General features: G+C 43.6%; 1 protein-coding gene across 1 annotated transcript in view; it reads right to left on the bottom strand.

Moving 5' to 3' along the window:
* Window positions 1–24,770, bottom strand: part of LOC311006298 (neural-cadherin) — a gene marked incomplete at its 5' end in the record, with an annotated part of 358,210 nt that overhangs the window by 199,493 nt on the left and 133,947 nt on the right. The gene's annotated exons all lie outside the window — the stretch shown is intronic.

Below are 24,770 nucleotides of genomic sequence, written 5' to 3'. Positions count from 1 at the left end.
GAAAGAAAGACCTCTCACATGAAAACTCACTTCTTTAGCAAAAACAAGTCAGAGATGTCTCTAATCTTTCAGTACTACAGGTGTGTTCTCTAGAGCTCTGATAACAACAGGTAGCCAATCAGAAGAGAGGAGGCTCTGATACTCTCCTCTGATGTCTGACTGAGTATGAAAATGTCAGATTTCAGGTAAACACACAGATAAAACAAAGGTTTGGATGGTGGGTCCAGGTGGGCGGGGCCTGGACCAAGGCTGAGATCAGCGACTGCTTTGTTGTGACATTACAAAGTGTGTGAATGTGTGTGTGAATGGGTGAATGCGATGTACTGTAAAGCGCTTTGGGTATCGTTCAGGTATAGTAAAGCGCTATATAAATACAGACCATTTACCATTTACAAAGGCCCTGATGGCTGGTTTGGAGGCTCAGTTTCAGAATACAGCAGAGTACAGTCTGTGAGCATTTCTGCATTGACTGATGCTTTGCTACTTCCACAGCAGTAATAACCTAAAGCTGCTTTGTTATCAAAATGGACATGAACATATGCCTTTATACCATGTAGTACCAGTACCAGTGGCCAACAAGGACTCAAGTGTATGATGCTGTAAGGGCAACTCTCAAGCTGAGAGAATGATGTTGTTATTTAAGTTTTTAGCTTTGAAAGAGATTTAATCAATTATGGCACCACAACACATGAATAGTTAAATTGATTGGTATTCCCTTGTAGTGCTGTCAGCCTGGTATTCCATTTCATCCACGGCCTCTCTTTCTCTTACTGACTCTCTCTTTTAGACTGGTGTAGGCGTCTCATCTGCATCCCACTTTCTGCTTTGAATGGCTCTCCTCCACTCTGTATTCATCTCACTCTTTGGTGCTCTGTTTACTTGGTTTGTGTGCGAGTGGAGTGTCTATGTGTGTGTGCCTGTGCTAAAAGTGCAGACACACTCATTACATCTTCCTTATCTGCAGAACCATGGGCAGGTGCTATCACTGTCATGTGTTCATTTGTTTGCTGTTTCACAAGAGACCCTGGAATTGGAATCAAATGTGCACTTATCATGGATGTGGATGTGTGCAGTTGTGTGTCTATGTGTGTCTGTGTATACCATCTTCTATCTCTGTTTACCAGACCAAGAGAACTGATGATACAGATTACAGCCAGGTGACATATGATTTTATATTTTATATTAGTGTTTTTTTTTCTTTCTTGAAATCGACCGTGTTCATTACAACTGCAACTGCATGACACGTGCTAAGATCTGCATTTAGTGGTTTGTGCACATCTTTGGAACGAAACGACACAAATTGAAGCAAAGACGAGACTTTCCTCACGGCAGTGTTTTGTACAAGCTCATGATTTCTGAACTGCACATGTACAGTATGTCGCTCCTGTTTGCCTTTGAGAGAGTGTGTGTTGTTGCGCAAGAGAGATGGAGAGATGGAAGACTGCCATAGAGGGGGTGTCTGCCACTGAAGGGGTGTTAGTTACAACGGCTGGTTCCCAGGCACTGGGTGCCATGTGAGGGAGAGCAACAGAGAGAGAGAGAGAGAGAGAGAGAGAGACATAAAAATAGACAGGGAGGGAAAGGAGATGGGGGAAATTCCAATTTACAGTTGTAGAGGTGCAAGAGGAAGAAGATACGGCTGAAATAAGACATGTCACATACATTGTGTGAATATACTCATATACTCACACACCGATATTCAATAGAGGCTGCAGCAGAGGTTTATGCACAGTACAGTAAAGCCCAGCAGTGAGTTTGTCAGGCCACCCTATAGCCAGAGTTGCATGCGCAGAGAAAACGTACAAAAGCTTGCACATGATTAATATGCATCAGGAGCTAATATCCTCTGTTATTTCATAAGGACCACATGTAGCCTTTAGTGTTGAGGAAATCCACATTCCGTGGTTGAATGCAACTCAGCCACATCCATGCCGCTTTACAGTACACTGCTTAGTTTAATACATGTTTGTCTTGCAAAGTTGACCCGATTTCCACTGCACTCTGCACAAACAGCACAGTGTTGACATACTCTGTTGGCACAGAAATGTGATATCCTTTACCACAGTGAAACACAAATGCCTTTAATATTGAAGACACACACAACATAAATCCTAAATGCCTTCTGCTAGAGTGAATTTTTGACATTCTCGGGATCAGCCAACAGAGTCTTGCAACAATGCCAAACAAAAGTTAAGGACAGTATTTTTAACCACTTGTAACACTTTTGTGTTGCAAAACTGTAACCCTTTTAACCGTGAAATTGTGACACGCAAAAGAAGCAGATGACAAGGAGGAAGGGATCCATAAATTCCTTGGGGGAATTGGTAGGCTACATCATTAAAACAGACTATCACAGTGCCTTGCTTTTGTGTATTTGTTATTTCAAGATAGTGATGTACATTGTCAAGTTCACAGGGAATCTGGCTCAACAGATCTAAATCCACATCCTAATTACTGGTCTTTTTTTCAAATCTGGATAAGGACTGGATAACGCACCAGCAGAAAAAATTCTCTTGTGGTTTATCAATAAAAAAAAGAAAAAAAAGAATAGTTATTAGAATGTTTTTCTCAAAAGCGAAGATAAAACTAAGCAAGCAAAAGTGTCAGACCTTTGATCATTTGCTACTACAGTACAGTGTACATTCTATCCAGATCTATCAGGGGAACCATACATTATTTTTCTCGCATATAAAAGATAAAGCTCAGCAAGCCAAGCCTGGTAGAGGAGCAGTTTTTTATTGTATGCTGATCCTTTGAAAATGAACAGAGCTCAAACACCACATAGGATTAAGGAGGGTCATGCTGCAGTGCCACCTGCCACAAATGTTGATCAGCAGATCATCATTTACCGTAAACACCTATTCACTTCACATAGTTACATATTCAATTAACATATCCCATATAACAAACTCATGATGCTAGCTGCTACAGGACTAGGACAGAGTATTATATTTTCCCAGTGCTCATTCAGTCCATGAGTTTGATCATTTGAATTTCAAGGAATATTAACACATGTTATTTAATCATAATTTTTCATTATTAATCACAAGATAATAACTCTAAAGGACATTTATACCACACCAAACTTAAATACCTTAAATTTGTACCACCAAATATGCTGTCATGGGCATGTCCAATAATATACTAAACAGCAGCATCAGTATAAGATGGCTCCTCTAAACAGGCCTTTAGCTATTATTTTCAACTAATTACAAAGTAAAAATACTTAATTGAACTGTCAAATGGGGAATACTGAGGAGGCGTAAAAAAAAGTGTCTTAGCTGCCCACACACAGTGCTTTTAGAAAGTACTGAGACCCTTTCACTTTTGTAACGTGTTGTTATGTTGCAGCCTCATGCCTTCAATTTCTGTCTTCATTAATCTACACTAAGTAATTAGTGACAAAGCAGACTGAGACCCTTTACTCAGTACTTAGTTTAAGCAGGTCTGGAAGACTTGTGGGGTATAACAGGACAATTTTTGCACCCCTGGATTTGCAGATCTTATGCCATGGACAGCCTTGAAACGTGTACCTATGGCCCATTTAGCTTTCCTTGTCACTACTGCAGAAAAACACCCAAAGAGCATGGTACTTTGATGATATTGGGCAGATGATGATTGGTTCCTGGTTTCCTCCAAACAGAATGCTTACAATAGAGTCTGTAGGTTTGTATGTTGCAATTTATAACACAACATTCAGTTGTCAACTGCTGTTCACATGAAACCCTTTTCCACCTCAGCCTTCAGCGTTTGAATATTTGCTACCACCAAGATCTGCACCTACAGCAGCTCCACCCGGGCCAGCACCCGAGGCTTCCATGCTCACCACGGCAGCCCTCTTTCTTGTCGCGGCAAAGCCCTCAAGCTCCCTTGCTGGCGATGGCCAGGTATGGACCAGACACTCCAGCACTTCACTCAGGCTGTATTTCCTTTTCGTCACTGGTAAGTGTGTATCCAATTCTTCCAGCTTGACGGTGTCGAGTCGCTCTCTCTGTGGTAGCTTTTAAACAAGCCCACATGCACACCCAACTTCACGTCGTGTGGGGGCTCTGCAGACACAGTCACCCCCACACAAGCAGAAGCCCATAGGTGATGATTAAGAAGGATTTCTTTAAATCTATGTTTAGTTATTTAGGAAAATACTACAGACTCTTTTAGAATGGATGCCAAAAAGAAATTCTGTCGTGGTTTTATAATCATGCTTCTCACAGAAAGTCCCTTGGGTGCTTTTTTGCACTTCAAGTTACATGTGCCCTTCACTGAGAAGAGGCTTCCATCTGGTCACTCTGCAGCCCTAAACTGCTCTGGGCTTTTAGGCAGAGTGGATAGACCTTTGGAAGTTCCTCCCATCTCCATTCAAGCTGACAGTCGGTATTTGAAAAGGAAAAAAAAAACTCCTCAACTATGGTTGAATGAACCTTGACCTCAGTGTTTCAAAAGCAACTGTTGACTGACAATCTGGAGCAGGTGTTTGTTAGATTGCATACTGGGAATCAGGTGAGGACTTCATGTGACTTCAGTCAAAGCCTCAAGCCTTCTCATAATGATAATTCTTACTAATGTAGGCTCTCTCTCTCTCTCTCTCTCACCTACCCACTAGTTGATGTGCTGTTCCTGTCTGTCTCTCTTTTCTTTCCTCTCTCAACGGGCCGGGTTGGCCCCAAATCGATCTGGTGGTTCGGGCTGGGTTTGGGCTGGAAATATTGCGATTAGCGAAGTACTCACAGGCTTTGGGCTTGTGTGCTTCAGCAGCTGTCCAACTAACACAAGGATAAGCATTGCACACCAATCAGAGGGTAATTTGAAGTGTTGGGATCTCATACCCACATGTTCTCAAACAAAGGGCCATAAAACCAGCGGGGGACAAGGAATGCGCCCGTTAAATCACATCTAGGTGTGATTCCACCCAGACGTTCAAACTCTGGCCTCCCATTGGTCAGTACCTGGGGGAAACCCCAGGGATCCCCGTGACGTCACCGAAGGTTTAAATGCTGCGGCGACGCGCAGCCCCAGGCTTTTTTCCCGTGTAACAAAGTACTGCAAGGAGCTCCAGCTTCGCGCAACTAGTTACTATTAAGGGGGCACACTAAACGTTTGAACTCAAGACCTAGGCCGCCGTTAGCTTGCTGGACGAGCAAACTGCCCCAAGTTTCTTCTGAACCACCTGGATCCTGGGGAAGACCTCCGAGCAATCGCCGCTCCCTCTTCCCCACATCTGCCGCAGTCGTGAAAGCCGCCTTTCTTCACGAGACGACGTCGGACTCCGCCGTCACCAGAGTTAACTCCACCGGTCCTCCTCTCTGCCACCCTTCCAGAGGACGACCAGTTTATTCCGCTGTAGGACGCTACAGCCGCCCCGCACGCCATCAGGTCGACGGATATGTCCTCTGCCTGTTTAAAACATCATGTTTCATGCCGAGAAATCAGCAGTTTGTTGTAAACCTATTGTAAAATAAAATTGGGAAGAATCCGTAACCAGAAAGACTACAAGTCGCGTAGGTGACGTCACACACCAAATGCCGCCCTTTCCCGTGTCAGTTGGTGACGTATTTTTTGTGGGACGCAGATCTGTAGTCCGTAGAGCGTCGTCACACAAAATACATTCTTCTGTTGCCGTTTTACGATAAACTGCTGATTTCTCGGCATGAAACGTGATGTTTTAAACAGGTAGAGGACATATTTTTTGTCATGGCACAATTCAAACGGATCACGAAATCATACACCGCGGAACCGGGGGGGCCAGGGGGGCCATGGCCCGGGTAACTTTTGTGCTCTGATTATTTTTTGAATAGCCTAAAAGCTGTAGTAAAAAGTTGTATCTGTGTTTTTAAGAGCCAAGTCACCACCACCACACACCTTCACTGCTGCCGATAAAAAAAAACTGTCACAGAGTGCTGCATTTTGATTTGAATTCGTGAGTCTATCAAGTGCATTGTTTATCAATACGTCATGCGTGAGTGTTCTCGGTGCTTTCTTTTTTGTCTCGGCGCTCAGAGCGCTCAGAGTTTAAATATGTTCAACTTTTGGAACAGCGCCGCACTTAGCGGCTCGGACGTGAGGCGGCTCGTTTCGGCAGCGTTCAGAGAGAGAGAGAGAGAGAGAGAGAGAGAGAGACCTCTCCGTAGACACGGCCGTTGGTCACGGGTACTCAGAGCAGTAGGGTCGCTATGATAAAAATGCGTAGTACCAGGCACACGTCTCCCTGATGGTGAGTCACCCCCCCTCCTCTCTCCAGTGGATCTGTGTCCGCTCTGTTCCCACTCCGGTGCGTTTGATGTATAACAACACTCTGCAGTGACACGGTGGAAATTCTCTGATTGTTCGTAACGGAGTCAGAACGGAGCGGAGACCGCCGTGGATATTCATTTGAGCGCGTGCCTGCGCGCTGCGCGCATGTTGACCTTTCTCTCTTCCTCTCACATTGCGGATTATTGTGTGCGTGTGTGTGTGCATATGTAGGCTACAGAGGCACATGTGCATAAATACTGTAATACTGTCCAGTCTAAATAAACAGGACATTTACATTTAGGCTATGCAGTGTCATTTTGAATTATATTTTACACAGGGGTGCCTTGAGATTTTATGCACTTTTGAAAGGTGCCCTGACTGAAAAAAGTTTGAGAAATGCTGTATTAGACTATATATTTTCCATCTTTGCTGAGCATAAAGTTTGTTCTAAATTAAATAAAACCCTGTCCCATATAGACGCGTGTCTCTCTAGACGGGTCCGCTCGGCACACACACACACACCTTCCAAAAAAAAAAAAAGAACTATTGGCAGAAGTCCGGGCCATGAGAACCGTCAGCTTAGGCTACCTCTGGTATGGATAATCAGCGTGATGATCCAACGGATTTGATCTGTCCCGGAAAATCCGTTGTTGTGATAGACTCATGTGTTTTCATAATCTTTCATAAACTGGATACAATCACCGCAACTCTGTCCGGAGCATCGCTACTTTTAATTCCGTATCCTTGGTAACAGTAACCCCCGGTACAAGGATTTCAAAATAAGGGCACCCCCCCCACCACCAAACACACACACACACACACACACGCCCACATACACATACACACACCCACACCCACACACACACACACACCTAGCCTACACACACGCATAGCCAGTAGGCTACACATACACCTACCATATGCGCATCCTAAGCCATTGAGAGCGTATGTCTGCTGGATTGTTTATTCCTCTGAATTCCTGTAACTTGAGAGTGTACTATCTATGATTTTCTTTTAATAAATGTCCTTGAACTAAAGTAGTTGTTCTGTGGTTGTTTGTGTGCATTCTATTGTGACGCTAAAGCTGGTTATCAGGGTTTGTGCTCGACTTTACGCCTTCGTATTTAATTGATTATTCTACTCCATAAGAGATTTCTATAATCGAGACTAATTGTTTGGTCATTGATCCCTGATTTCAGGGTGGTGCCCCGCAGTTATTATTAATTAATTCACTTTAAGTAATAACATAACTATTCTTTCTTCTAGTAATTATTAGTCAATATCGTTAATCCTAATGTTATTAGTTTCTCTATTAAACTTAATAATTAATACTTAGTTAACCTGCTTATTGATTATTAATGTGTAACCCCGATAAAAATACTGTGGGTTTACTAAAAGTAATTGTTATGATTTAATGTCAAAACAGTTGATTTTGTGTTGAATTCATGAGAAAAAATATAATTGTAGTTGCTTCATGGGACCACAAGAGGGCGCTTTAAGTATGGTCAATGGGAAAAGTGTAGTCATGCGTGCGTTGCATGCTGGGAACAAGACGAGCCAGAATTGATCTGATATGGATGCTGTTGTGAGAAATCGCTAAGCGAAGTTGCCGCTGTTTTTGTGCAAAAGTATTTTTATTTTTACAGTTACGACTCTGTATCATTATTTTTGAGTTTTCCAAGAGTGCCCGCACGACTGTAACCCGGAGGAGACGCTTTGTTTCGTGTTTATAACCGAGGACTCCGATTGGTTTTTTTATATGCCGAATGGCTGAATCTACATCGAGTGTCGAGTGACCAGGGGTTTCTGTCTGAGAGAGGCGGGAACAGAGAGGAGGCAGATTCCTCCATCTTCATCGTCGTCGTGGAGAATCGTCACCTGGAGGAAATATCCAACCAGCGCGCAGTAACATACATACACAAACACATACTACCCGGGTAGACCACATATACACTGAATAGACTTTGACTTTGACAAATATGGATTCCAACTAGACTTTTGACTGGACGCATTGAACTTGAGCAGCTGAGAGCTGAGGGGACAATTTCTTTTGTTTTTGTTTATTATTTTTGTTGTTATTTTTCATACCTTTGGGGATTTTCATCTCAACATGTTTCAACTTGAATTTTCATGCTGTGAGAATAAACATGCTTGTGGTTACTACTAATCTTCCCTCGCTCCTTGAGACGAATTAGAAAGAAGTTTATCTTTAGTGGTCTAAGCAAATCACAGAGCGTTACATCCTATTTTGTGGCGAGCTAGCCAGGAGCGAGGGTTATATAGGTTAACTGTACAACATAAACTGTTTTTTTGAACATAAGAAATTGCCATTTAATTTATCTGATTATCCCCATTATTAATTTTCCCTTTTTTTGTCCCCTCTCTGACTTAAACTGAGGATAATGGCAGACAGTAGTGACAAGCTGTCCGTGTGTGTGTCTGGTGTTACCGGTAGTGATGCCGATCAGGACATCATTGATTCCCTCAAGAAATATGGCCCGGTAGCTGGAATAAGGAGAGTGCAAACCACAGGAGGATCAGATGGAGAAACAGTCATCGTCGAGTTCCAGTCAGGAACTACAAGAGCAAATGTTGAGCCTCTTCTCCCTATGGAAGTAGTGAATGTGACCAACCCAAGTGTCAAGTGGCAAGTAGACCATGTTCCAACACTCACCTCGTCTGCTGACCAGTCCACAGCTGTTTTATCTGCGTCATCCACTGACTCCAGCAACAGCAGTGACTCTGATAAAGGTGCTCACTCAGACAGCAGCACCACACCTCTCGTGCACAGAAGCAAGAAAAAATCTGGACATGGTAAGCCCCTCACACCATTCACACCTACCATGACACACAATCCAAGTGCTTCAAGTACAGTTAAAAAGAGACACCATGTACATACAAATCCCCTGAGCCCCACCTTGAGTAATGAAGTGACAAACCCACCTGAAGTCCAACGTGTTGTTGTGGAACATGTGATCAAAAGTCAACCAAACAACTCCAAGTGGATGAGGACGTTCTCTGGTAAAATACCCAAGCCCCCAGGTGAGGCAGATTATGAGACATGGTCGTTACATGCAGAGTTGATGTTTAATGATGACAGTCTTTCAGTCGATGTACAGCGGAGGAAGATATTAGAGAGCCTGCTTCCCCCAGCTTCAGATGTGGTGAGGCAGCTTGGTACCTCTGCACATCCCAGACATTATGTGCAACTGCTCGACTCTGCATATGGACTTGTTGAGGATGGAGAGGAGGTGTTTGCCAGGTTCCTGAACACTAACCAGAATCCAGGGGAGAAGGCATCTGATTATCTACAGCGGCTGCAGAGTCTCTTGTGCACCGCTGTGAAGAGAGGTGGCGCAAAGCAGGTAAATGCAGACAGACACCTACTGAAGCAGTTCAAGCGTGGTTGCTGGGACCACAGCCTGGTCTTACAGCTGGAGCTCAAGAATGAAACACCTCCCAACTTTGCAGAGCTGTTGCTACAGGTACGTACTGAAGAGGACAGGAGAGCATCAAAACATGACAGGATGCAACGTCACTTTGGCTCCTCCAAGACCAAGCCTTCAGTAAACATACACTCTGTGCCTGACATCTCTCTCTGTGATCCCAACACTAGCTTACTGCAGTCATACATCTCTGAAACTGAAAGTCTGAGAAAACAAGTGGCTCAGCTACAGATGCAGCTAAGCAGCAAGAAATACAAGAAAGAGAAAAAACTGGAATTTAAAGGTACAGTACAAACAAATAACTCACCTGCACCAGTGGCTGAAGCACAGGCTCATCATGTGATGCCGCAGAACACACCCACTTCAAGACCTCAACCTAAGGCCTGGTTCTGTTATAAGTGTGGAGAGGACGGCCACATCGCCAGGAACTGTGACAAGCCCATGAACAAAGCCCTCGTAGACCAAAAATACACAGAACTGAGACACAAGCAGGACGAGTGGAAGGCAAGACAGCCGTTAAACTGGAACGGGTTCCAGTAACGGGACCTACTGGAACAGAGGACACAGAGGAGAGTCCCCTATCAAAATGGAGATGTGAAACCAAATGTCAACAAGCCACGGCAGCCACGCGTCGGCTCACAAGAAGATTGGTTGGTTCGAGGCATGTAGCCGGAGTCACAGTTGGCGGAGTTCAGCAAAACTGTCTCATGGACGGAGGCTCACAGGTCACGACCATCACCAAATCCTTTCATGAAACCCACTTACCTTCTCATTCCATCATTCCCATAGAGGACCTCTTGCACATAGAGGGAGCTGCAGGCCAACACGTCCCTTACCTTGGCTGCATTGAAGTTGACATAGCTTTCCCAGAACATTTCACAGGAGAGCCTAAGGTGGTCACGACGCTGGCTCTAGTTGTCCCCGATCCCAGAACCAGTGTTGAAGTTCCAGTTCTCATCGGCACAAACACTCTCGACATCCTGTACAAAGGTTTCAACGGGGGAACGACAATTTCACCAGACTGTGAGTATGCTCCGCTCGTCAGACACCTGCAGAGCATTTACTTGTGCAAGACACAACAAGATGGGAGAGTGGGCAGAGTAAAATTACAGTCGAGGAGCACCATCGTCATTCCGGCTGGAAAGAAAATGGCAGTAAATGGCCGTGCCAGACATGTCCCCACTGTTCATGGTGCACCTCTCCTGGTGGAGCCTCCCACCAACGTCAGTCTGCCAGATGGCTTGATATCCTGCAGTTACATCATGGCAAGCCCACGTCAGACGTCCTTTAAAGTTCCCCTCCTCCTCAAGAACGAGTCTGCACACGACATCGTAGTTCCAGCCCATCGAACTTTGGCCGAACTCTCCATGCCACTGTCCATTTCTCCATTGACCTCCACCCACGATATTAAAGGGGAAGTACCCACCTCCAACCAGACCAACATTACAGCCCAGTGTTTCACAGCTGGTCAAGTGGATCCTGAAAACGTGATCAAGTTTGAGTTTGCTGATTCCCCTCTGTCGGAAGAGTGGAAAGACAGGATCACCAGGAAGTTGAATTCAATTCCTGAAGTCTTCGCAAGGGGAGATCTGGACTATGGACATACGACAGCTGTAAAGCACAAGATCCGCCTTTCTAACCCGACGCCCTTCAAACAGAGGGCAAGGCCCATCCATCCATCGGATTACGAGGCGGTTCGTCTCCATCTGAAAGAGCTGTATGATGCAAACATCATAAGAGAGTCAGAGAGTCCGTTTGCTTCGCCAATCGTCGTCGTGAAAAAGAAAAATGGACAAATTCGCCTATGTGTGGATTACAGAAAACTGAACAGCCAGACGATTAAAGATGCTTATGCTCTGCCACACATCGAAGAAGCGTTCGCATCTCTGACAGGAGCAAAGTGGTTTTCTGTTATGGACTTAAAGTCAGGCTATTATCAAGTGGAAATGGAGGAAGAGGATAAACATAAGACCGCCTTTGTCACACCGATCGGTTTTTGGGAGTTCAATAGGATGCCACAGGGAGTGACCAATGCCCCAAGCACCTTTCAGCGAGTTATGGAAAAGTACATGGGCTCGCTCAATCACAGAGAAGTGCTGGTATTCCTAGACGATCTCATTGTGTTCTCCAACAGCCTGGAAGAACATGAAGAGCGGCTTTCGAGGGTGCTGAACCGACTAAGAGATTTCGGTCTCAAATTGTCACCGGAGAAATGTCACTTCTTCAGGAAGTCTGTGAGATACTTAGGTCACATAGTATCAGAAAACGGTGTGGAGACCGACCCTGCTAAGATCACAGCACTTACCTCATGGCCCCGCCCGAACAACATCTCCGAGTTGAAGTCGTTCCTCGGATTCACAGGCTATTATCGAAGGTTTGTCAGAGACTACTCCAAGATTGCAAAGCCTCTAAATGATCTGACGGCTGGATACGTCCCTGCAAAGAGAAAGAAACATGAGAACACATCAAAAGGTCAAAGGTCATTCTCCAATGTCGACTTAAAGAAACCCTTCAACGACAAATGGACACCCTCATGTGAGGAGGCATTCAAAACCCTCATTGAGCGGTTGACAACAGCACCTGTACTGGGATTCGCCGACTCCAAGAAGCCATACATACTCCATACAGATGCTAGCTTGCATGGACTTGGAGCCGCGCTGTACCAGGAACAAGGTGGTCAAATGAAGGTTATTGCATATGCCAGTCGAGGGTTATCCAACTGTGAACGCAGATACCCCACTCACAAGCTTGAGTTCCTCAGCCTCAAGTGGGCGATCACGGATAAGTTTGCTGATTACCTCTATGGAGTGGAGTTCAGCGTGCTAACCGACAATAACCCCTTGACTTACGTCTTGACCTCTGCAAAGCTGGACGCCTGTGGTCATCGTTGGCTTGCTGACCTTTCCAACTTCAATTTCAGCATCAAATACAGGGCTGGCAAAAAGAACCAGGACGCAGATGGGCTATCAAGACGTCCGCATGCCCCTGCAGAAGTTGATGACAGTGCAGCAGTTGAGGATGAACGAGTGCGGCAGTTTATGTCAAGGTTTCTGAAGGAGGAAAATGAGGACACTTTCCCTAAGGAGGCTATCAAAGCCGTATGTGAGCGACATCAGCTGGACAAATTCACGGAAACTGAGGAAGGAAGTGGTCACTTACCTGTCATCGTGGAGTGTCTAGCCATGGATGAACGTGCTATCTGCCCTGAATATGCTCAAGCTGACCTGCTTCCTGGATCCACTACACTTCCCAGAATGTCTCAGCAGGATTGGGCTGTGGAGCAGAGAAATGATCCAACCATCAGCAGAGTAATGGACATCGTCAGAGCAGGTAAACGTCTCACTTACCGTCTCCGGCAGAAAGAGGAAAGAGAAGTACAGTTACTACTCAGAGTTCAAGACCGGCTGATACTGAGTGATGAAGTCCTGTATAGAAAGTGCAAGGGTGAGGATCAACCTACCTTCCAGCTCGTTCTTCCGAAGAAATACAGACAGATGGCGCTGATGAGTCTCCATGATGATGTCGGTCATTTGGGATATGAGAGGACAGTAGATCTGGTACGTGCACGGTTCTATTGGCCGAGGATGAGTTTAGAGGTCGAGGAGATGATCAGAAGATGTGAAAGGTGCCTTCGACGCAAAGCAAGGGCAGAGAGAACAGCTCCCCTCGTCAACATCAAGACCAGCCGGCCACTTGAGTTAGTGTGCATGGACTATCTCTCCTTGGAGCCAGACGGCCGTGGCACGAAGAACATACTTGTGATAACTGACCACTTCACAAAGTATGCAGTTGCAGTACCTACTCCTGACCAGAAGGAGAAGACGGTAGCCAAAGCGCTGTGGAATAACTTCCTTGTACACTATGGCATACCTGAGCGCTTACATAGCGATCAAGGTCGCAACTTTGAATCCGCCGTCATCAAGAACCTCTGTGACCTCCTGGGGATAAAGAAATCGAGGACGACGCCTTACCATCCGCGTGGTAATCCGGTAGAGCGTTTCAACCGGACCTTACTCGCGATGCTCGGAACCCTCGAAGAAGTGGATAAAGTGATGTGGCGTGACCATGTGCAGCCATTAGTCCACGCCTATAATTGCACAAAAAACGACACAACTGGATTCTCCCCATATCAACTAATGTATGGAAGACAACCAAACCTGCCAATTGATGTGGCTTTTGGATTGAATCCTGAAGGACAGAGGAAAGTCACTCACAGTGAGTATGTGAAAAAACTCAGGGAAACACTGGAGGAGAGTTACAGACTGGCTGTCGAGCACAGTGATAAGACGGCTCTACGCAACAAACAGAGGTACGACATGAAGGTCAGAGAATCCACTCTACAAGTTGGAGACCGTGTCCTTGTGAAAAATGTCGGGATACGAGGAAAACACAAGATTGCAGACAAGCGGAGTCAGACGCTCTACAAGGTGGTGAAACACATTGATGATTCCCCTGTGTATGTGGTGGCTCCACTCACCTCCGAAGGCCCTGAGAGGACTTTACACCGAGATCTGCTCCTACCTTGTGGGTTCCTTGCACCTTCAGAGTCCGCTGAAGTCGATGAAGTCAGTCAGAGTAATCGAAAGGAGAAAACTGCCAGAACCCCCCGGAGAAATCCAGTACCTGAAGTTGAGGAGGCAGAACATCTGCATGATAGCGATGAAGAGGTGGAAGTGCACTATTCATCAGGAAGTCAAGGTGAAGTTACCTACCCATCATTCACTGTTGTGCATGACATTCCCAGAACAAAGATCAAGCCTCCCTTGAACTTGGATGTGAACCTAGAAGGGTCAAGTCTTAACCCGACAGCTAGAGAATTCCATCCCCAACAAGTGGAAGAAGAGGAACACTCAAGCACATCGCAGGTTCCAAGTGTGGAAGCAGATGTGGATGTTAACTTGCCTGCCGACCCCTTACCTGTCGATGATGTAAACTTACCTTCAGACAACTTACCGGACGAGACAAACTTTCCTGTGGAGAGAAAAGACCTACCTATGGACAACTTATCGGATGAGACAAATTTACCCGTGGAGAGAAACAACTTACCTTTGGATACCTTACCGGATGAGACAAAGTTACCTGTGGAGGAAATAGACCTACCTGCTAACTTACCTGTGGATGAAGGTCTAGTAGTACCCGATGAACCACTCGCTGGAGAACCTGAAAAGGAAATTGACAACACAGAACTGGAAAATCAGAGAGCAACGAGAGAGGAAAGCAAAGGAGACAATGTCACAGAGGAGATTGGACTGACTGATACCAGTTCTGTTCAGGATGAAAGAGGACCAGAGATCAGATGGCCAACCAGAACTAGAAAAGAGCCTGACAGATTATCATACAGACATCTTGGAAACCCCTTGACTATGGTCATGCGCTCCATACTGCATAGTCTGGACCAAGTTTTCACAGATGCCCTTGATATGCCCATCCTACCAAGCCCTTCACCTTCCCCTTACACAAGCCCAGTTATTGATATTTAAGTGTGTTGACATGCAGAGACGCATGCCAATTAAGGGCGGGTGGATGTAACCCCGATAAAAATACTGTGGGTTTACTAAAAGTAATTGTTATGATTTAATGTCAAAACAGTTGATTTTGTGTTGAATTCATGAGAAAAAATATAATTGTAGTTGCTTCATGGGACCACAAGAGGGCGCTTTAAGTATGGTCAATGGGAAAAGTGTAGTCATGCGTGCGTTGCATGCTGGGAACAAGACGAGCCAGAATTGATCTGATATGGATGCTGTTGTGAGAAATCGCTAAGCGAAGTTGCCGCTGTTTTTGTGCAAAAGTATTTTTATTTTTACAGTTACGACTCTGTATCATTATTTTTGAGTTTTCCAAGAGTGCCCGCACGACTGTAACCCGGAGGAGACGCTTTGTTTCGTGTTTATAACCGAGGACTCCGATTGGTTTTTTTATATGCCGAATGGCTGAATCTACATCGAGTGTCGAGTGACCAGGGGTTTCTGTCTGAGAGAGGCGGGAACAGAGAGGAGGCAGATTCCTCCATCTTCATCGTCGTCGTGGAGAATCGTCACCTGGAGGAAATATCCAACCAGCGCGCAGTAACATACATACACAAACACATACTACCCGGGTAGACCACATATATACTGAATAGACTTTGACTTTGACAAATATGGATTCCAACTAGACTTTTGACTGGACGCATTGAACTTGAGCAGCTGAGAGCTGAGGGGACAATTTCTTTTGTTTTTGTTTATTATTTTTGTTGTTATTTTTCATACCTTTGGGGATTTTCATCTCAACATGTTTCAACTTGAATTTTCATGCTGTGAGAATAAACATGCTTGTGGTTACTACTAATCTTCCCTCGCTCCTTGAGACGAATTAGAAAGAAGTTTATCTTTAGTGGTCTAAGCAAATCACAGAGCGTTACAAATGCTTAATAATTATTGTCAATTACCAAACCCCTATGTAAATCCCCTACAGAAGCCTACATGACAAGCGCCCAAGCATTTGCCTTTGGTGTGAGAATTGTTTGAGTTGCATGAGAACGTCAGACAGATTGTGAGAGCGGCAACCCTGCACATGATGCTAGCGAACTTATTCATCAGTCTAGCTGAGGGCTAGCAACGTGCTGCTGTGATCCATTTTCAGTCTTTTTTTAAAGCTTTGTTTTTGTTTAAAGATTATATATTGCACATGGAACACGGAAATATTCATCATCATGTTACTACTAACTCTGGGGAAAAGTAGGAATGACGGACAGAGCCTTCCACATAACTTCTATCTGGTCAAGAGAAGTGTTGCATGCCAATTACTTGGCCAGATACTTTAACAACAGCATCCTCTTTGTACTCACTACTAGACTCTCCTTTGAACTGTATAAATGCACTCAAGGGAATGAACCAAATCACACCAGTCCTCTTCAAACAAAGTGCAGACAAGGTGATGGTGGACCCAAATGCAGACCCACGCAACGACTGATGGGAACAGTGAAAGGACTTTAATAAGCAAAAACAGGCTTAGATGTAGACGGGTTGAAAAGACTGAGTGTTGCTTGCCTGCCTGCGGGAACTTCAAACTTGGAAATCAAAAATCCAGTAATCCAAACTCAGGCAATAAAATAACCAAGGAGCATGAATCACGAACAGAGACACAAGATGACACTAGGGAACAAAGCAGACAAACGGATGAGGAGTGAGGAGAACACAAAGACTAAATACACACAAGGGGAGGAAGTAACAACACCCAGGTGTAACACATTAGAGCAGAGCAGCTATCACAAAGGTGGGGAAACACCCAGGGCAGAAAGTAAAACAACAACACAGCCTAGCCTAGTTCAAGAAAAGAGGCACAAAAGGGGCAGATTGAGACTTGGGCGGTCAGCATGTGGAAGAGTCGTGGTTGTTCCAAACTTATTCCATTTAAAAATAATAGAGACCTCTGTGCTCTTTGGAACATTTAACGCAGCACAAAGTTTTTTTTTCTTTTTTTCTAGCTCAACACAAGCCTCACTCAGGTCTGCGTCTCATGTCTTGGTTTTTTCACTGATGGACCTCTACCCTTCAAAATCTTGTCCAATCAGTTCAATTTACCAAAGGTGGACTCGGGTGTCATAGCCAAGGCTCCAAATATTGAAAGTGAATGTTATTTTTCATTTTATTTCACTTTTTTATCATGGGGTATGGAGAATAACTTAGCATAAAGGCTGAAACACGATAAAATGTGGAAGTGAATATCCTCTGAAGGCGCTCTTACTGGGTCAACTATTCATTTGGCAGAAATCAATTTTAATAATGATGGAAACATTTCACACTAAAAGTTCTACAGACACAGGCCAATTTATTTTATTTATCTGGGAGTCTATTCAGCATAGATACTGTATGATGCACTGCCCACTGAAAGCCCACACATGAGAAGGCTGAAACATATTTCTCTGCATGCCAACCTTGAAGACTTGCTTTACCCGATAAAAAATACAGAGCCTGAAATTCACTCTGTTCATTCTTTCATGGAGGACATTTAATCATGGACACTTACTCCATGTTAATGTTGGTAACTCACAATTGAAGTCTGACTGTTGCAAGCAGCTGGATGTACTCAGGCCAAACCTCCCACCTGGACAATGTTACCACGGTAAAAAAAAAAAAAAAAAGTAATTTGTTCATACACTAAAACCACAATGGTCTGGATGGTTAGCTCCCAATTTCTCATTATCCACATCTAAATAGGCTATTGTGTGGTGCGTGGCCGGGACTGAAAGAGGTTGCATTGTAGGCTGGCTTACAAGAGATTGTGATAGAGAAAAAAAGAGAAGTACAGTGAGACTAAAATTAGAACAATTGTTTGCAACAGAAAGAACAACTGACTCAATAAACACTGGTCACAAAAGATGAATAAATAAATTAACTATCCATTTAAATGCAGATCCCTTCAATGTAACAATTAATCCTGCCATTGGTTTTATCTTTAGGAGATGTAATTACGAACAGCAAGTGGTACAGTAGGTGCAAAATATACTGTAAATGTTATGACTATACACTACGTCAAAGGTGCTGTAAATAAAGTAGCCTATGACAGGTGTTCTATGGATTAATGCTCCACCCAAATAACAACAACAGTGCAACCTCAGAAAGGCAATACTTAGGCAGGGCTTTCAATTAAATGCTAATGTCAGCGAGCAGACTGATAACATGATAATGTTGTTATCAGTTTTGCAGCTATTGACTAATGAACCAAACTACTGAAGAAAATACATTTTTGACCGAGTAATTAGGTATGTTGTTCAAAAGTTTGGTTAATCACACTTCATCCTGAAAGGGAATTTATGTGTGCCAAATTTCATGACAATTTGTTGTTGAGATTTTAAAGATAAAGCCATGAATCTTAAATTAAGTGTGAGAACCAGGGGCCAAAAAAAAGAAATCTGTGTACGCACAAAACAGGTAAACATGCATACAGTATGCAGTCTTTCCATCAGATGCATAAAACCTCACATATGTATATTCCCACATGTTTTTTCCTCATACTGTACATCTCAATCATCCTCAATCAGCTTTCTGACCAGGTACACCATAGATGGCTTCCGACACACCCCAAGTTGCCTGTTTTGCATATAAAAGGCCGGGATTTGATTTGAGGAGAATTTGCGGAAGCAAGAAAGAAACAATTGAAAAAGAAGCGCCAGAAATAGAACTGGTATTTTTCAGTGGTTGAAAAAACTTATCAAAGGAAACATATATTATTTGGAAGCTTAAGCTCTGGCATGACAAATAAAACCAAGCAGGGTGGATGAGGGCGCAGTTAATTCAGTAAGTTCTGACTGAGCCAAGGAGTGGTCTGACTAAAAAACGTGAGGCCAAGAAGCACGTTACTGTGCACAATGTTAGTGTGCGAGCTACTGGAGGAGGACAGGGAGCCCGAGCACTCTCTCCGCTTGTGTGCACGCTGTCCATCCTGATCCAAACTGCCGTCAGTGGCATTGTGCCAGATGAATTGGGAGAAACAGATTCAGTTTCAGACACAGTTTTAATCTTGTTGTAATTGGACATGCAATGAAAATAAAGTTTGTTCTTTGTAACAATGTACATTATTTTATTCATAGGTTGTGATGAAGACCGTGCCTCCGGTGCCACAGCCCAATGTGTCCTATAATCACAAAACAAGATTATTATAAACTATATCGATGTAAGTGAGGGAACTTAAAATGATACTGTGGGAATCATCAAATGAAATAAACTGTAGTTTTTTGTTTTTTTTGTTTTTTTCATTTCCTCTTGTTTCATTAAGCAAACACTGTTCACTTACCACGCTTACAGTTGCTGCAACACATAAAGATGCAGTTGGACAGCTGCTGCAGCTGGCTGGTGATCATAATTAGTATTAACACAATGTAGTGAAAGAAAAAAATATCTAAGTGAAATGTCTCCCAAATTAACACATTATCCTTTTTGCCAGTTCGCTACATCACAATAATCTGAAACGACTGTATACATGGGATGCTAAGCATGGTTTGAAAGAACTTTACTGAACCAGTATGCACATTCTCACCGCCCGTGGATTTGTATACATTTGGAAAAATACGTGGAAAATGCTGTATGCACACTTTTCATGTGTACGCGTAGTTTATACATTTGGCCCCTGGTCTGTAGAAAACTTTGTGACGACATCTTTTGCTTGGTGAATGCTGTGCCACTGACAGGGAATAGTCAAAATCAGTTTCATCCTCTGGAGACCATAAATGTCTTTATTACACGGCTCTATTGAATGCTGCTCTCTGATTGGTCCAGCGCTGCGTTCTGCGGTCCGTTATTTCTGAATAACAGACCGTCGTCAAGTATAATGAATGTTGCTAGGTACGCCGCTCTGATCAGCGCAGCACAGAAAAAAGAAACTATGCAGGATATTTACCTTATGTTTCATTTTTACCGTCATTAAACAGCTTCAGACTAATAGTGATGTTAGATAAACGACTTCTAACCTGTTACAGAGAGAGTGGAGGCTCCTTCCACATCGCTGCTGGAAACCAAACCTGCTGATCAGAGCCTCTGACCCGGTGTCACAGCTCTCCTCTCGTCTCGGTGGCACCGCGACACAACGCACCCCGTAAACAGTAAAGTTAATCTCTTGTTTATGACAGATATGACTACACACAATACACACATCTTAACACGTGTATAGTAATCCATCGATCCACTGATTGATTATCAAAGGCTTCAAATGCACGACCGGGAGGAGGCTCGGCAAAACAGCAGACGTGACCAGTCTTGCAGATTCGCTAAATGATGCAATTTTAAATTGATGAAAGTCATATTTTGATCAATTATGTTTCAAATTAATTATTTTACCCGTAAACGGTGTGGGATAATGTATAGTTGGTCGGTTGTTATGGAGGAATAAACCCCTTCATGTTGTATACAACCTGTCGGGGTTTATTTCTCCATAACAACCTCCAAACTATACATTATCCCTTACGTATTCATCCACCGGTTAAGATTTTTCTCAACCATTAACTTGATTTTTTAGGTGGTGGACCAAATTGAAAAGAGAAGACTCTCACACACTGTCTTTACTTGCATCAGGTTTATTGGGATTACACAACGTTTCAGTCTAGACGTTTTGACATACTTAAAGATACCTGCTTCCATGCCTGTAACACAGAGGTGAATGATAGAGGAGATAATCCACAGACCTCTCTGTGAACCCTTCTCACTTTAACTACTTTCTGCTGTCGGAATAGTCCCTAAAAAAATGTTTCCTGTGCTCTGCAGGGCACTGTTTCAGGAAAGACAGTTTTCTGGTCAAATGTAATGTATTTTTGATTGCCCTGAGCACATAAGTAACCACAGTAATGGTAGCAGTAGCAAAATGTCAGTACAGCCGAGGTGGTAACTAGACATAGTGACGACTTTGCATTTAAATTCCTAATATCTGAAAGTTCACTGCAAATTTTAACAACTTTTCCTGCCAGTTTAGGCATTTACATCTTCTCAAACCAGAAGACATGCATATATGCCACATACCTCAACAGACACTAGGCAGCATTGTGTTTGTGTGAATGTGTGATTGAAATAGAATTAACCAAGGGTGCAGCCCTGGTTGTGCTACAATGAAGGGAGGAGGGATAATAGCAGAGTTCATCAGCTGCTTAACCAGAATGTAATGGTCTGTGTGTGTGTGTGTGTGTGTGTGTGTGTGTGTGTGTGTGTGTGTGTGTGTGTGTGTGTGTGTGTGTGTGTGTGTGTGTGTGTGTTTGCCATGTTGTGTGTGTAAATCTTTTCATATTGGAGTGCTATATTGTGAGCTATTAGAATATCATTATAACTGTGTCAAAAATATTTTGATATAAACGCACAATGACCTGGTATAGTGCAGGTCATGTTATGTGTGCAATTAGTACATACAGTTGGCTCGAAAAGTCTGAGACCACTTTCTCAATGTAAAACCACCGCCACACACATACACACACAAATTGAGAGCACAGGGACTCACATTATAAATATTTATCAATGCTATGGCACAACAGCTGCCTAATGGGTACAACCATGTCTCCTACAGCTTCAGAGATGTGAGAGTGAGAGTGACCCTCTTGTATTCCCATCAGAACTCTTTAATATGACATGGTCTCTGTTTACAGAGGCGTGACCGTGTAACCAAAAGATGACATGGCAGTTCAAAAGTATGTCATTATAATATCTCAGAATTCACTGTCACTTAACACACATTGACTGATGTAACTTGGCGGTCCTGCGTAGCTCTACATGGATGTAAGAAAGTAGGCTAATGCACTGTTGACGTGTTGCAGAACTGACTCAACAGACTCCTAAAACGCATGGTCACCCCCTTATTAAAAATAATATTTAAAACTTCAAGTCTGTATTTTTCAAGAAATCATCAGAGTAAATTATCATAATCTCTGAGTTTTACATGGCTCAATATTAGCGCAAATCCACCCCACATAAAAATCCAATACTGTGGGAAATCGGGCTTCATATGCAGCATTTTACTCAGAAAATGAAGGAAAAAAACTTTGCCTCTCTCATTTTTCTGCCATCACTCTGTTGGTTAAATGTAATGGTTAAACACTGAACCAGGAAGTTTGCTCACTGAATCATGAATTAGAGTAAAAAAGGAAACATGTATGGCCATACCAAAGATACATTAAGAGTGTTAGCTCTCGTTCACCCTTCCCTATCTCCACCCACGCGGCTCCAACAGTGCGAGGGAGCGCACTCATGCTTAATGAATTGAGACAGAAGGCCAGACAAATGTGACCAGTTCAGTAAAGGCAGCAGGCAGCCACAGAGAGAGGCTACGACCTGCTTGCTGTGTTACATATACAGGAAGCACTGGAGGCACCCTGTAGTCCGATCCCTGCTTTTCTCTGCCACTGGTTGGCATAAACATCTAATAGGGCCTAAAAGCCTTAGATGAGAACAACACATGCTGGGTAAGTGGTTGAAAATGGGACATGGAAAAGGTTTTAGGACATTCCAAGAATACAATGCATACAGCCAGCATCCGTTCTGATCTATGAGATATGTCCCCATAGTGTAGGTTATGGCCGTATGTGTGTGTTTGTCGCTATCCCTATTTACCTGTATGTGAGTTTATTACGTACATAGTCTGTGTGTGTGTGTGTTTACATGGATGTATACAATACAAGACCATATAGTGAGTACATGTTGCTTTGCCATATTTTTTTCAGATGCTTGTCTGTCTCTGATGTGTGATTATAATGTATAATAGTAAGTCTTAATATGCCTGCATGTTTCCACGTATACAAAAGTCATAGTTGTAATTGTGCATGTGAATGATAATGTAAATTAATGAGAATGTAAATTTTTGATTAAAACAAGTGAGTTTCACAGTGTGTGTGTGTGTGGGGGGGGTGCTAACAGGGCCAGCACATATCATCGCTTAGTGGAGATGGAGAAGATGTTTCCTCAGGGGTCAGTGAGCAGCCTTCACTTCACATGAAGGCAGCCAGGAGCGAGAGAGTAAAGACAAAGAAAGGGATGGGTGAGAGACAACAGAGCGGACAGAGGACAAGCAGTGGAGGGGTGGAAGGGGGTAGAGGGTGAAGGGTGGGTGTAGTAGGAGACAGACAGAGGCAGCGTTTCCTTCAGTGTGACTGCAGCTGAGAAGAAGAGAAAAGAGTGACAAAGAACGATCAATATTTAAAAAGGACTAAAAAATGGAACAGTGAAGGAGAGAACAACGATCCTTTTGCCAGAGGAAAAGGGAGAAGAAGGGAATGAGGGCAAAACAGTGGGTTTGTTACATAAAGCTTGGATCAGACACAGGTCAGCACTTCAGACCAAACACAACAGATATAGGAGGCAAGCAGTTCAGGAGGAAATACTAAATAATGGAAATAAAACAAGACAACAGGATGGCCAATGCTGCCGCCTCTTCCAAGGAAATACTCCTCCAAAACGCCATAAAAATTATCTGTGAGAAAAGGGAAATGATTGAAGCCTGTTTACGGGCGCCAGCATTTCCCCTTAGCTGCCAGTAAATACTTACTCTCCTCCAACAGAGTGGGTGTTTTGGTATTTATGGGTTTTAATAGGAGGAGTGTGATCATCATATTGACTGGCCCTCTCAGATCCTAATGGCTGCCTTAAATCTCATGGAAACACACTGTATTCTAGGGTGAGTTACAGTCAAATTAACATGGAGAGCGAGGCCGGCGGGGCCGCTCCTGCCAGAAGGGAGGAAAACAATAGCTCAAATGGGGTCGGAGGGTGGTGGTGGTGGTGACTGTTGTGGGCGTGGTGGCGGTGGCAGTGTGTGTGTGTGTGTGTGTGTGTGTGTGTGTGTGTGTGTGTGTGTGTGTGTGTGTGTGTGTGTGTGTGTGTGTGTGTGTGTGTGTGTGTGTGTGTGTGTGGGGAGGGGTAAATGATTTTTATATATAAGAGAGAGTATCAGATGGGTTGGAGAGGGTGGGAGGAATCCAAAGTGCTTGCCTTCCATTATAAGAGTCATAAAACAGTTTTAATGACCAAATATTGGGCTCTTTGAAACAAGATATTGGATTATATTACAAGCATTATAGTGTCGCACTTTGGTTCACACACTTTTGGTACAGACAACACTGTGCAGTGCTTTTGTGTGCAATAGGCTCATACAGTATGTGTGTGTGTGTGTGTGCACACGTGTGAAGAAATTATCATCTGTTGAGTTATTATGTGCTTAATGAAGACAACAGTAATTTATGTTACATAAACATATTTTTTTTTCTGTTTTTGTTACATGTCTCCAGCTTGGAGTTCTTCCTATATGGCATCAAGGCGTTGCAGATGAATCTGTCGGTACTAATATTTCTAAAATTATAAAGGTTCAATAATGATGACATTACTCATTATTCATCCTCTTTTAAGCGTCTGTTTGCATTTGTTTTCTCGCCGGCTGATCATAATTTCTCACTGGTGGCGATGGACGGTCACTTGACAAGTTTCGGCCATTACTGCATTTACAAAACAGCAGCAGGTCAGAGGCTATCAGAAAGGGATGTGACAGGCCGCTTGTTAGCATGCTACCTTTCGAGAAAGAAAAAATGGGAGAGATGAGTTGAGATGAGTTAACATTGTTTTTTATTCTTTCCACCGCTAGAGACAATTG

The sequence above is a fragment of the Trachurus trachurus genome, assembly GCF_905171665.1.
Source record: "Trachurus trachurus genome assembly, chromosome: 3".
Taxonomy (NCBI): domain Eukaryota; kingdom Metazoa; phylum Chordata; class Actinopteri; order Carangiformes; family Carangidae; genus Trachurus; species Trachurus trachurus.
Note: the sequence above shows the minus strand (reverse complement) of the source record. Positions and strands in the feature narration are given on the sequence as shown.